This window comes from Haplochromis burtoni, unplaced genomic scaffold, assembly GCF_018398535.1.
Source record: "Haplochromis burtoni strain Fernald_Lab_line unplaced genomic scaffold, NCSU_Asbu1 Contig_132, whole genome shotgun sequence".
Taxonomy (NCBI): Eukaryota; Metazoa; Chordata; class Actinopteri; order Cichliformes; family Cichlidae; genus Haplochromis; species Haplochromis burtoni.
In genome coordinates this window covers 200,004-210,791 of record NW_024582493.1, presented here as the reverse complement: position 1 = coordinate 210,791, position 10,788 = coordinate 200,004, and positions in this window count along the sequence as shown.

The following is a 10,788-nucleotide window of genomic DNA, read 5'->3' as shown; positions in this document are numbered from 1 at the left end:
GACTCTGCGAACGTAGCCACGTGGTTACAATAAGGGAGAAATCACAGAGCCGTGCTGCTGGCCGGGCACTCGCACTCACTCACGCTGAGCTGGAGCGCAAAGACGTGATGAATTTTCTCTTTTAGTGAAGAGATTTTCGACAGAAGCCCTTCCTGTGATGCTTGGATGTGTTTGTTAGATCAGCCGTGGTGGTTTCAGACACTCGTCTTTGTAACGCGCTGTAATTACATATATACCTTTTATCAATGATGGCATCTCTGGCGTCATCTCCCACCAAGTAGAGCTACAGTTATGTAAGACGGTTATTTTATTTACTAATCAATGGATCCTTTTGTCAAACAGCTGAAAAATATTTATTAAATTATTATTATCACATAAAATACACTTCAGCATGTTCACCAATCAATGAAATATCTTTAAATATGTGTTTCCTGACTAATAATGTCTAATTTCTCCTTTGTGGAAATCCCAGTGGTGTCCAGTATGAAGCAATCCTCGTTAGTCACAAGCTGCACTTGTGTTTAGAGGAGTAGTGGCTGCTGTTGCCGTCTCTGACATACCAGACATGCTGTAGCTAACTCTGTGACTTGAAGTCCATTATTAGATTCATTACCCATTTAGATATTTAGGGGTTTACAGGAAGTGCTGCAGCAAAATGTTCCTCTGCTGGCCTGTGCCTTTTTTTCTGGTCACAATTAACATGTTAATAAAACACAAGTGATATTTATCTGTGTACTTGGCTCAGCAATGATCTGTGGAGAGCAGAGCTACTATTAAATATAGAAGCTAGAGATCGGAGAGAGGTCAGATCAGATGTGCACGTTCTTCTTCGACAACGTTTAGATGTTGATGCTTTAATGTAACAAAACTAAATTCATGTCACATCCAAAAAAACATACAAACAAACAAAAACAGCAATTTGATGTTGTAACTATTTTCTTTGTAATGCACTGCATGCACCAATCACACGACTCCACCAAACAAAGCAAACAGATGGAGACATCTGAACAGCCAACATCTCACCCAGAAACATCAGAAAGGAGAAAAAGCCCTGCTGAAAAACACGCACACGTGATATTTGGGTGAACTGTCCCTTTAAATGCAGACGTCAGATTCATTTGGTTGCTTCTTTGTCCTGCGGTTGATTTTATTCACGTGGAAACCAGCTGTCCGCACAGTTTCTAACTTTCTGCAGTCACAAAGCAACACAGGTGCAGGTAACATCGTGTTGTTGTTACCTGAAGCAGCCGGTGGAGTTTTGTCCAGTGTTGTGTCTATTTTGGTTCTGGTTTTGGGCTCCCCAATGTCCAACTGTGGACAAGACATAGATGGTAGATGACCAGGATACCAAACAAAACAGTGTACGTCCTGTGCCAAAATGAAAAATTATATTTTAAAAATCACAATTGATCTGTTTTTTAAGTTTAATGAGTGATTAAAAAGTGAGCTTTCTGAATAGGGGGCTGCATGACCAACCTTTTGTCCATATTGAAATTATTATTATTATTATTGTAATGATTATTATTAGTAACAATTGTATTTTTTTAGTACCTAAATTCTTGTGTTGCACACCGGCTGGTGTTTAGACCAGAGAGAGTGAGAGGAGCTCTGAATGATGAGCTGGGACTTGGTGTGAAGCTCGTTTATCTTTTCTTTCATCATCTAACAGGACCTTCCATAGACACAGTGCTCACTTTCCTCCCCACGGCCAGTGTGACTCTTACTCTGAAGGTTTGTGTGGCTGAGAAGTTTGGAGTATGAGGGCAGTGGTTTAATTAACGAGCCTACTGAGGAGCACTATGGGAAATGTAGTTTTGTTACAGTTTCTATTTTTTCTTCTTTTATTCTCGAACAAATTGCACTACATGCTCTGAGTGGATTGTTGAGGCCTTAAAAGCATTGGTCCTGTCATTTCTGAGCAGCAGCAGCGTTGTGGCTCCACATGGAGCGGCTCAGGAAGCAGCTGAGGCAGCTTCCATCTTTTCATTTATTTAACCAGCACCATGACTCCCTTATTCCTTGGAGACTGGGTTCCCATGCGTAACTGCCCGGGTCTCGCCCCCGATGGCCCGTCAGAGGCTCCGTGATCCATCACACACCAGGCGGCCGTGTTTTCTGAAAGGGCCGTGAACTTGTTACCTCCCTCAGCCAGCTCGCCTGAATGTCAAACTCATTTTTCTTTTCGTGTGTCCCCTTTCTCTGCTCCTTCCCAGGGCTGCTGGTGTATTGAAATAATTGGGCCGCATTCAGTGCGACCAGGTTGCCAGCGCAGCGTTTGAATAGAGATATCGAGTTTGGTGCCACGACTTCCCCCTGACTTCCCTTTCGCAGCTCTTTCCTCCGCCTTCCTCCGAGGTCGTGACGGGTCATCATCGTGACACGGCATCCGCAGTACATTATCTACAGTAGCTGGCCCGCCCTGGAGCTGTGTCTATAGACCATTCTTCCAGGGTCTGTTGTCTCTAGGATCTCTGGATTCACTGTTCGACATGGCACACATTCAAAACGGTAGCCTCGAGGGGCTTTTATTCCTCCAACAGAATTCAATCACTTTTCTCTCTCGTCTTTCTGCCTCTCTGCTGAGTTATTCAGAGTTTAATGAGGGAGGGAAGATAAAGGCAAGCTTATGGTTTGCCAGATCACGAAGAGGCCGCCTTTTTGTTTCTGCTGGAGGACCCACACAGCGAGCGTTCATGTGAAATGAGTTCTTTTTTTTAAACCAGAGGGGAAGGTGATTGAGATGTCTGAGAAAGAGCCGGGGAGTCTGGAAAGGCGCGGGTCATTAAAGTGTCAGAGGAGCTGCAGCTCTTCAAATACTCCTCCATACTTTGCATGCAGTGCAGGATGCAGAGGACTGAGTGAGAAGGGGAATTTTGGGGCAGCACAAGGAGGTATAATCTGCTGCGAGGTATTATGATTATCAAACGTTAATGCACTGGTTTCACCACGGGCATCAAATAGTTATGCAGCGCTACACCTCCTGCGCTGTGCATCATTGAAATGACTGCACAGGATTATCCCCTTACATAAGAAAGTGTGGGTGGTTTGGAGACGGCTCCTGACAGTGTGGGAGGGCATCGGACCGGACCCGAGGAAGCGCCGGGCTGACGCTAGGCTTTTGTTGAGGCTCAGTTTAGGTCAAAGTCCATACTATGTATCAGCTGTCAGAAAGTGTGTTTGCTTTACCGGCTGCACGGGCGTCAGCATCTACGCAAGGCTCCTCTGTCTGACATCAGAGAGGAGAGGTAGAAGGGTTCACGCCTTCTCTCTCACACACTCTGTCACCGAGGTCAACGCCGGTCTGTCTCTTTGGAGCTGTTACTTTTCCCTCGAGCAGTTGCACCAGCCAGCTGCTGGGGACATGCAGAGTGTCCGAGCACATCAGGTTTGTGGGAGCATTGATTATTTTCACTCCTCTCCGAGGTACACGACTCTCCTGGGTTTGTTTTTGTAAAGCTGCTGAAATCAGATAAAATGGGTCTTTGTTGCAGAAATGAATTGGGCTTTAAAATTACAAGGACGACGCAGGAACTCGCAGGAACTTGTCCTTTTTGGGTTAGAGGCTAGCTTTAGTGCACAAGATGTCAGACGGTTCAACTGTGGCCAAACTGATAACCACACCTATTTTTGCTGGTTATTATAACCTCTATTAGTCACTAGCTTTTGTGTTTACTGTATCGTTTTATTTTCTTGAATTTGTAGCGAGTAAATCTAAAATGAGTTGGGTGCGGTGTCCAGCTGGGGGACTAGCAGGTGTTTTTGAAGAGTGTTTCTTAATGGGCCATGGTTGGTATTCATCCTGCAGCCTTTACCCGCAGATGTCGGCTTTAAAAGAAAGAAACAGCGCCAGCTCATTTCAACTACAAGAGGACTTAAAAGTCCGTTATCTGCCAAAGCCACAGCCCAGTTCTTCAGTTTCAAAGCAACACATTTAAATCACATCTAACGTCGTCGTCATTTTGCCAGTTTGAGTGAAATTCGGCGTTTGGTGTTTGATCCTGGTGGCAAACAGGAAGGAAAACATAACAAAACACAGACTCTCACTCATCTGGTTTTGGTCCTTTTAAGAGCAACATCATTTCCTGACCTTTCCCAGGTGCTTGTCTCGCAGCACCTTGTATCTTGGATATTACATTACAGAGTAAACATTGTTACATGTGCCGTTGGTGGAACACCCACACCTCACACCCACGATGTCACATATTTATTTAAATATTTAATAATTACATTTTGAACCTACTACCACGTCCTACTTCATGCTGAAGTCTGACTTTGTTTGATGTGAAGATATAACATTGCAAAATCTATTTATAAGAAATGATTCGATTCCTGTAAAATTACAGTAGAAATGTTCGGCTGATTTGTCGGATCTGTTAGTGTCTGTTTGCAAAGGACAATAATTAGGCCGTGTTTTTATTGTGCAGGTGCTGCAGTGAAGTTTTCCTGGAGCGCTCAGGCTTTTATGAGCGGATATCCTAGTAATCATAAGATAATAAAAAGCTTTTACAGTGAATGTATTTCCCTAAAATAGAAGCAGGAGAGAGAGAAGGATTGGGCCTGAATACCAAGAACATCCCAGATCAACATAAAACTGTATTATAGTGAATGCATCAGGAGGACCCGTGAACACTGAGTGCATCAGTGTGTCCTGTATTACTGACAGATGTTTCTGCAACATTTTAAATTAAATTTGGAACATTGATCTGTGCTCACATCTCATTTACAGCCTACATAAGCATCATGGAAACTGCAGCTGTACATTAGGGTTTTAATAGTTTTGCAATTTTCATTAGTTTTTATTTTTATTTAGTTTTGACTTCAGATTTTCAATTTTATATCAGTTTTAATTAGTTTTTACCATTTGTTTGCTAGTTTAGTTTAGTTTTTATTTTTTTGAAAATCCTTAGTTTCAGTCTAGTTCTGATTAGTTTCAGTTATAGTTTTAGTCGTGTTTGCAATAATTAAGTGTAACAACATTCCAGTTTCATCATATCAGTCATGCTCTGCTGCTTATCCTTGGGTATGTTGCTATTCCAGCTACACTGCACCCTGCACAGGTCGCCTGTCTGTCGCAGGGCTAACACGCAGAGACAGACAACTCACATTCCCACCTATGGGTTCTTTAAATAAATAAATAAATAAATAAATAAATTAGGGCAGATGAACAACCACTGATACCAGGCAACTATAAGATATATCTTGGCCCCGATGAGACTATTAACTCTTGCAGCACCGGGTGCATTGCTAAACCTTTTGAAGACTCACACAGTTGTGTAAATATCCCAGTCTCAATAAACACATTCACCAACGCTGCACATTCACCACTGCATTAATGTTTTTTGTGGAGTTGTCTTGGGATGCATCACGCTGCCTTGCCTGGGGTTAGCGTCTGTTTCTGGGGATGAGGGTTGAGTGTGCTCCCTTCTCAAGGTAAGCTAGGTTAGCCTTCTTGTGTGAGCTTTTCAAGTGCACTTTAAGGTTTGTGGGATTTTTCCCCTTTAGAAATGTCCCTCATAATTTGTTTCTTTCCACTACAAGACACTTGCTTTATCCAAAGCACAGTCATATTCAAAGTAATCCCAAATTGGACTCTGGCGCTTTCTCCCGACTTTTGCTGACGTGATTCTGCGCGTGGACGGAGCAGCAACGCAGACGACTCGACTAACGTGCTGCCACCTGCTGGCATAATGAGACACAGCAAGAAATAAATCTGGAAACTAAACTTCATTTTCACCCTCGACTATTGTATGACACGCACACATCAATGAAACTAAACACATTTTGCTATAAATTCAGTTAATTTTAGTTTTGTGAGCACTCATTACAGTTTTAGTTAGTTTTCCTTTTTTTGCAAAGTCTTGTTTTATTTTTACTTCCATTGACGAAAAAGTTTTTTCACTTCTAGTTTTCGTTAATGATAATAACCTTGCTGTACATTAAGTATTATTCATTTAACATTAATCTTAACCCTTGAAAATATTTAATAAGTGAGCTGCTGAACATCACTGACACACGAACACTTCAGACAGAGAAAATCTCAGATATGATTCTGGTAATTAATTTTTTAGAGACTTCTGAGGAGTCTTATTATTCTTACTGTGCACTCCCAGAGTGTAAAAAGAGAAAAAACATCTATTTATATCACATTGGCGCCACGTCTGGTTGTTCTTACTTTATCCCACCTCGTGATAACAGATCGACAGTGCATGATGGTTTTGGACGCGTGTAGCTTCTCTGCACCACATTTGTTTTTGTGCCCTGCTCAGGGAGGCTTTCGATCAGTACTGCACTGCAAGCATGTCTGTTTCTATAATTTGTATTTATATTTATTTGTGAAGATGTAAAGCCACATCACTGTGTATGAATACACCACTCTGCATTAGTTATCCTAAACTCTTTTGTCCTGTCTTGCTCCCCGTCCCCCCAACTGGATGTTTCTTCTGTTAAAAAGGGAGTTTTTCCTTGCATATCGGTGTTCTTCTCATTGTTGGGGTTCCTTTGTATTATTGTAGGTTTGATTTTGCAGCATGACCCAGATCCTGATCATTTTGAAAATTCGAGCACTTCTGTGTCACTAAAATTTGGTTTGATTATGATTGCATGGCCTTCGTGGTGGCGGTTAATTAAGGGAAAGAATGAAGCATAATTGTAATTGGAGGTAACAAATTCTAGTAATTGTGACTCCAAATAAGCAAACAGCTGTTTGAAGCTGACTCCAGATGAGGTTCCTCCTGACACTCGTGTGACACGCCACCCTTCTCAGAAACAGCCTGTCGGTTTGAGAGCTGATCTGTTCTCCTTTGATTCTCTGAGTCCTCACTTGTTGCTGCATATTGTAAACAAAGCAGAATGTATGCAGGTACAGGAAAACAGACAGTCGTATGAAGGTGTCAGAGAAGCTTTTATGTGAAGGATGATTGCTGTTCCACTGAGACTCGAGCCTCTAAGCAGAATGTAATGTTAAAGCTGTGCTCAGTGTGTGGGCGTGCTTCTAACCGACACTCCTGCCCTCGCTCTCTGTTTTAACTCATCTCTGTCTGCCTCCCTCCACCTCTTTTTTTTCATACCCCTCTCCATCGTGCCTCAGCGGGGGTGAGAGTCGCAGGTTGACAGCCTTGCAGGTCTCCTCATTACGCGGCGTCTGAGCCGGTAGAGATTTATCGAGATGATAAAAGCAGTCTGGAGGGCAATAATGACCACAGGCTCTGATGCAGGAGGAGGAAGGAGGGGAGAGGCAGCGGCTTGTCTGGCCGCTCGCTCTGCATCTGATCATTCATCAAATGAAACAACAGAAAGTTTGCTTCAGTGTTTGCTGAATATATTCGTGCATTATCGTTATGTATCTTTTATTTATTTTGCTGGTGCAGTAGTCGATGCAGTGTCAGCATGCCACAAGCCATGGAGCCGTGTAGTTTATGTTCCCCTTATAGCTGTGTGCTGCTTGCTTTTAAAAGATATAGTTCACACATGCCTGTTAAGTTTTGCAATATATGAATCTGCTTTTTCTTCTTTTTTAGTAATAAAATCAGGCATGTTTTAAATGAAAGTGCTAACTAGGTGTGGCTGTAATTATTTCCCCCAAAAAACATCTCAGATCATTGTGATTTTCTTTTTTTGCGCAACAAGACGAACATTTGTGGTCTAGTGAGATGTACGTGTGAGCTGAAGTGAACATATGTTGCTTCATCACTCAGATATTCCCTGTATTGCGCTTACATGGAGGAATCTATGTCGAAAGGATTTTGTTTCTGCACAGAAACGGGTGTGTAAAATGTGGTTAACCAAACTTTAGTGCTCACACTCCCTAACCCAGTCGTTTAAACATGTAAGCTGGCGTCAGGTATATGGAGTGTAGTGTCCTACGTGATGTTTGTGTGAGAGTCGGAGCCGCGGAGCAGGAGTGAGCTCGACGGCTTGTCTTGCAGATCAGAGATAATAGGAACATATGGTGCGCTCGCAGCGTTGGCGGCGCTCTTCCCATCGCTGTCGGTCCCTTATCTTTTTATTGCAGTTATAGATCAAGTGTCCCTTCCTGGCTGCCACACTTCAGCTGTGGCCTTACGCCAGAGGACAAAGAGGAGCAGCAACAGTCGTGCCTTACAGTCCCAACCATATCAGACTGCAAAATCTCATTTGGTATTTTGTCTGTTTTCATGTTAAAAACCTTCCATTCACTGTAAGAGTGGTTAGGGAGCATGCTCAGTTCTCCCTGGGTGTGGCTGCAGCTCTACACCGTGCTGTCTCTTTTCGCAGCTCCTCCTGGTCTGTTCTCTTCTCCCCCAGCAACGGCCTCCTCCTCCTCCACCACCTTTATTCATCTTCACACCTGCTCTCCACACACCCAGCATTGACATTCACCTCTTTGCTTCTGCCCCCCTCGGTCTGTGCTGCAGGACTAAAACGGCTGCATTTAGATTAAAAAACACAAACCTACCGTTTGGGAAATGGAATTGTTGGAAAGGCCTGTACCGAATATTTGTTCTGCTCGTATTCACTCTGTTTATTTATGGACTTCATAGTGCGGTGGTTTATACTGTGGCCTAACAAGCTAACTGTCCCTGCTTTAATCCCAGGAGCAGACACAAATCCTTTTCGGGTATCCAGCATAAAAATCTGCCCAATCAAACATGCTGAGCGACCTGCTGTGGTGTGAAAAGGAGGGGCTTTATTCACTATCTGTATCCCTCTTTGACCTTTTAATTTTAAAATTAAACATATATGTACTTGGTTTTTAAAGGCTGTAAACCTTTGGTTCAGATTTCAAATAATCACTAAAACTTTAACACTTTAATTGATGCTCAATACTCCGGATAGTATTCCTGGCATTGGATAAAATACAAACACCATTTCCAAGCCAAACACTTCTTTACCAGGACATATTTAGGCTGCCGTGGCCACGTCTTCTTTCCTTATCTGTCGGTGGGAACTCGTGATGATTGAAGAGAGAAGCAGTGAGTGCTGACAAATACTGAAAGAACAACAACTGTAGTGAAAGAGAAAGAAGCTCCATGGGGATGTGAGGTGTCATTTAACCCGGCACAGAGGTGCTGATCCTTGGACTGAGCTGCTCAAGTTCAAGTTTTTTACTTATTTATTTCTTTGTAAATGCATTTGATGGTCACGCAGTCGATCAGACGTAGAAGTGTTAGTGTCCCAGCCATGTAGCTGAGAACGCTTGGCGCAGAGGTAAGTCACTCGTCCCTCTGAGGTCACAGGTCTGAAGCTGAAGCGTCAGGATACTAGAATATTCTTTCTGAATGATCTCTCATGTAGGTGCATGTTTTTGCTAACAGCACGTACATACAGAGACGCATTCGTTAACAAAGTGCTGTAAACGGTGCCGTTTGTGCCACTCTGCTCGTTCGCTCGTGTCTCTCTGTGTCGCTGCTCTCTGTTCCATTTCTCGGGTTCATTCGTATGGTAATAGGGGTCAGGAGATGAGGGGGTTCTCACGTTCAATGTGAAACTTGGCCCTTTGTGTAGCGCCGGCTCGAGCTGCTGTGACAGAGGCCAGAGGTGAAATTGAATTTAGCTGAAATTCCCCAGTGAGTCTAGCCTTGGGCTGGACTGAGCTAGGCTGGCCCGGCCTCGCCTTGGGCAGCACGGCTCTGTGTACGGCCAGAATCCGTAGGTGTTACCGGACCTCGGTGGACTTGGTAAACCCGAGGCTTAGCGAGGGTTACGGCACGCTGTGCCATCAGATTTGTTGTGGAGACGACCAGCAGCTCATTTGTATTTAATTCAGACATGATGTTGTTTTTAATACGACTACTGTGCTGTTTCCTTCTGAGGTCTAAGCAGCTCCCCTAATTCTAACCTCAAAGCCAGTATTTCCAAGACTCAAAAAGCCTTTTTAGGATTAAAAGTAGATAGTCTTAGATGTGTCCGATTTTTGTCATTGATGGTGGCTTTTTTGAAGTTTACGCTAAAAAATTATTTCTACTCTTACATGATTTTAAAATGTATATTTTTCAAAATTCTGTGTTGCTGTGTTGCAGCTATTTTTAAGTCAGCTGATGCTGGGATATGTCAAATATTTGAATAAATAAAACAAATGTTTAGGGCGACAGCTCTCCAAGTGTGTGGCCAGGAAAAAAATCCAAATTCAATGAAATGCTTTTTTTTCCTGGTGAAAATGAAGAAAACAGTTTGCTGAGGCCATCAGGTGTTTTTGCTTTTACTGTAAATGATTGATAAAATTGTAAGCTGTGCAGGCTGGAAGAAGGAGAACCACTGGGTGTCGTTTAAGCATAACCACATGACAGGAGTCTGTCTGCTGCTTTGACCAAAAGGCTAACCAGTAATCTGTCCGAGTTTAGTGTACTGACATGCTAACCTGTGCTGAAAATCAAGTATTGCGCTGATCCATGTTTTGACCTATAGTTGTAGATGAAAAGAACATTAATGACAACTTACTAATTTGTCAATTTCATTTAACAAATTATTAAAAAGGTGATTCTACTAAAATCGATGTTGCCTTATTTTATCTAAAAATACAAAGACTGCCTAGTTTGTTACAGTAGGGAACAAATCCATTAGGGACCAACGTTGTATGGGTGCCAGTTTCACTGGATAATATAAAACCCGACCTGATCGTGGCAACGACAACATTAAAATCACTGAAGTCACTGAACCAACCTCTGGGAACCACTAATGCAAATATAACATTCAATCTAGGGCTGGGTGATATGACCCAAAATTCATATCTCGATATTCTTTAGCTGGATGGCGATATACGATAAATATATCTCGATAAATGTTTTTAAAGCCATAAAGTAAGAACAAACA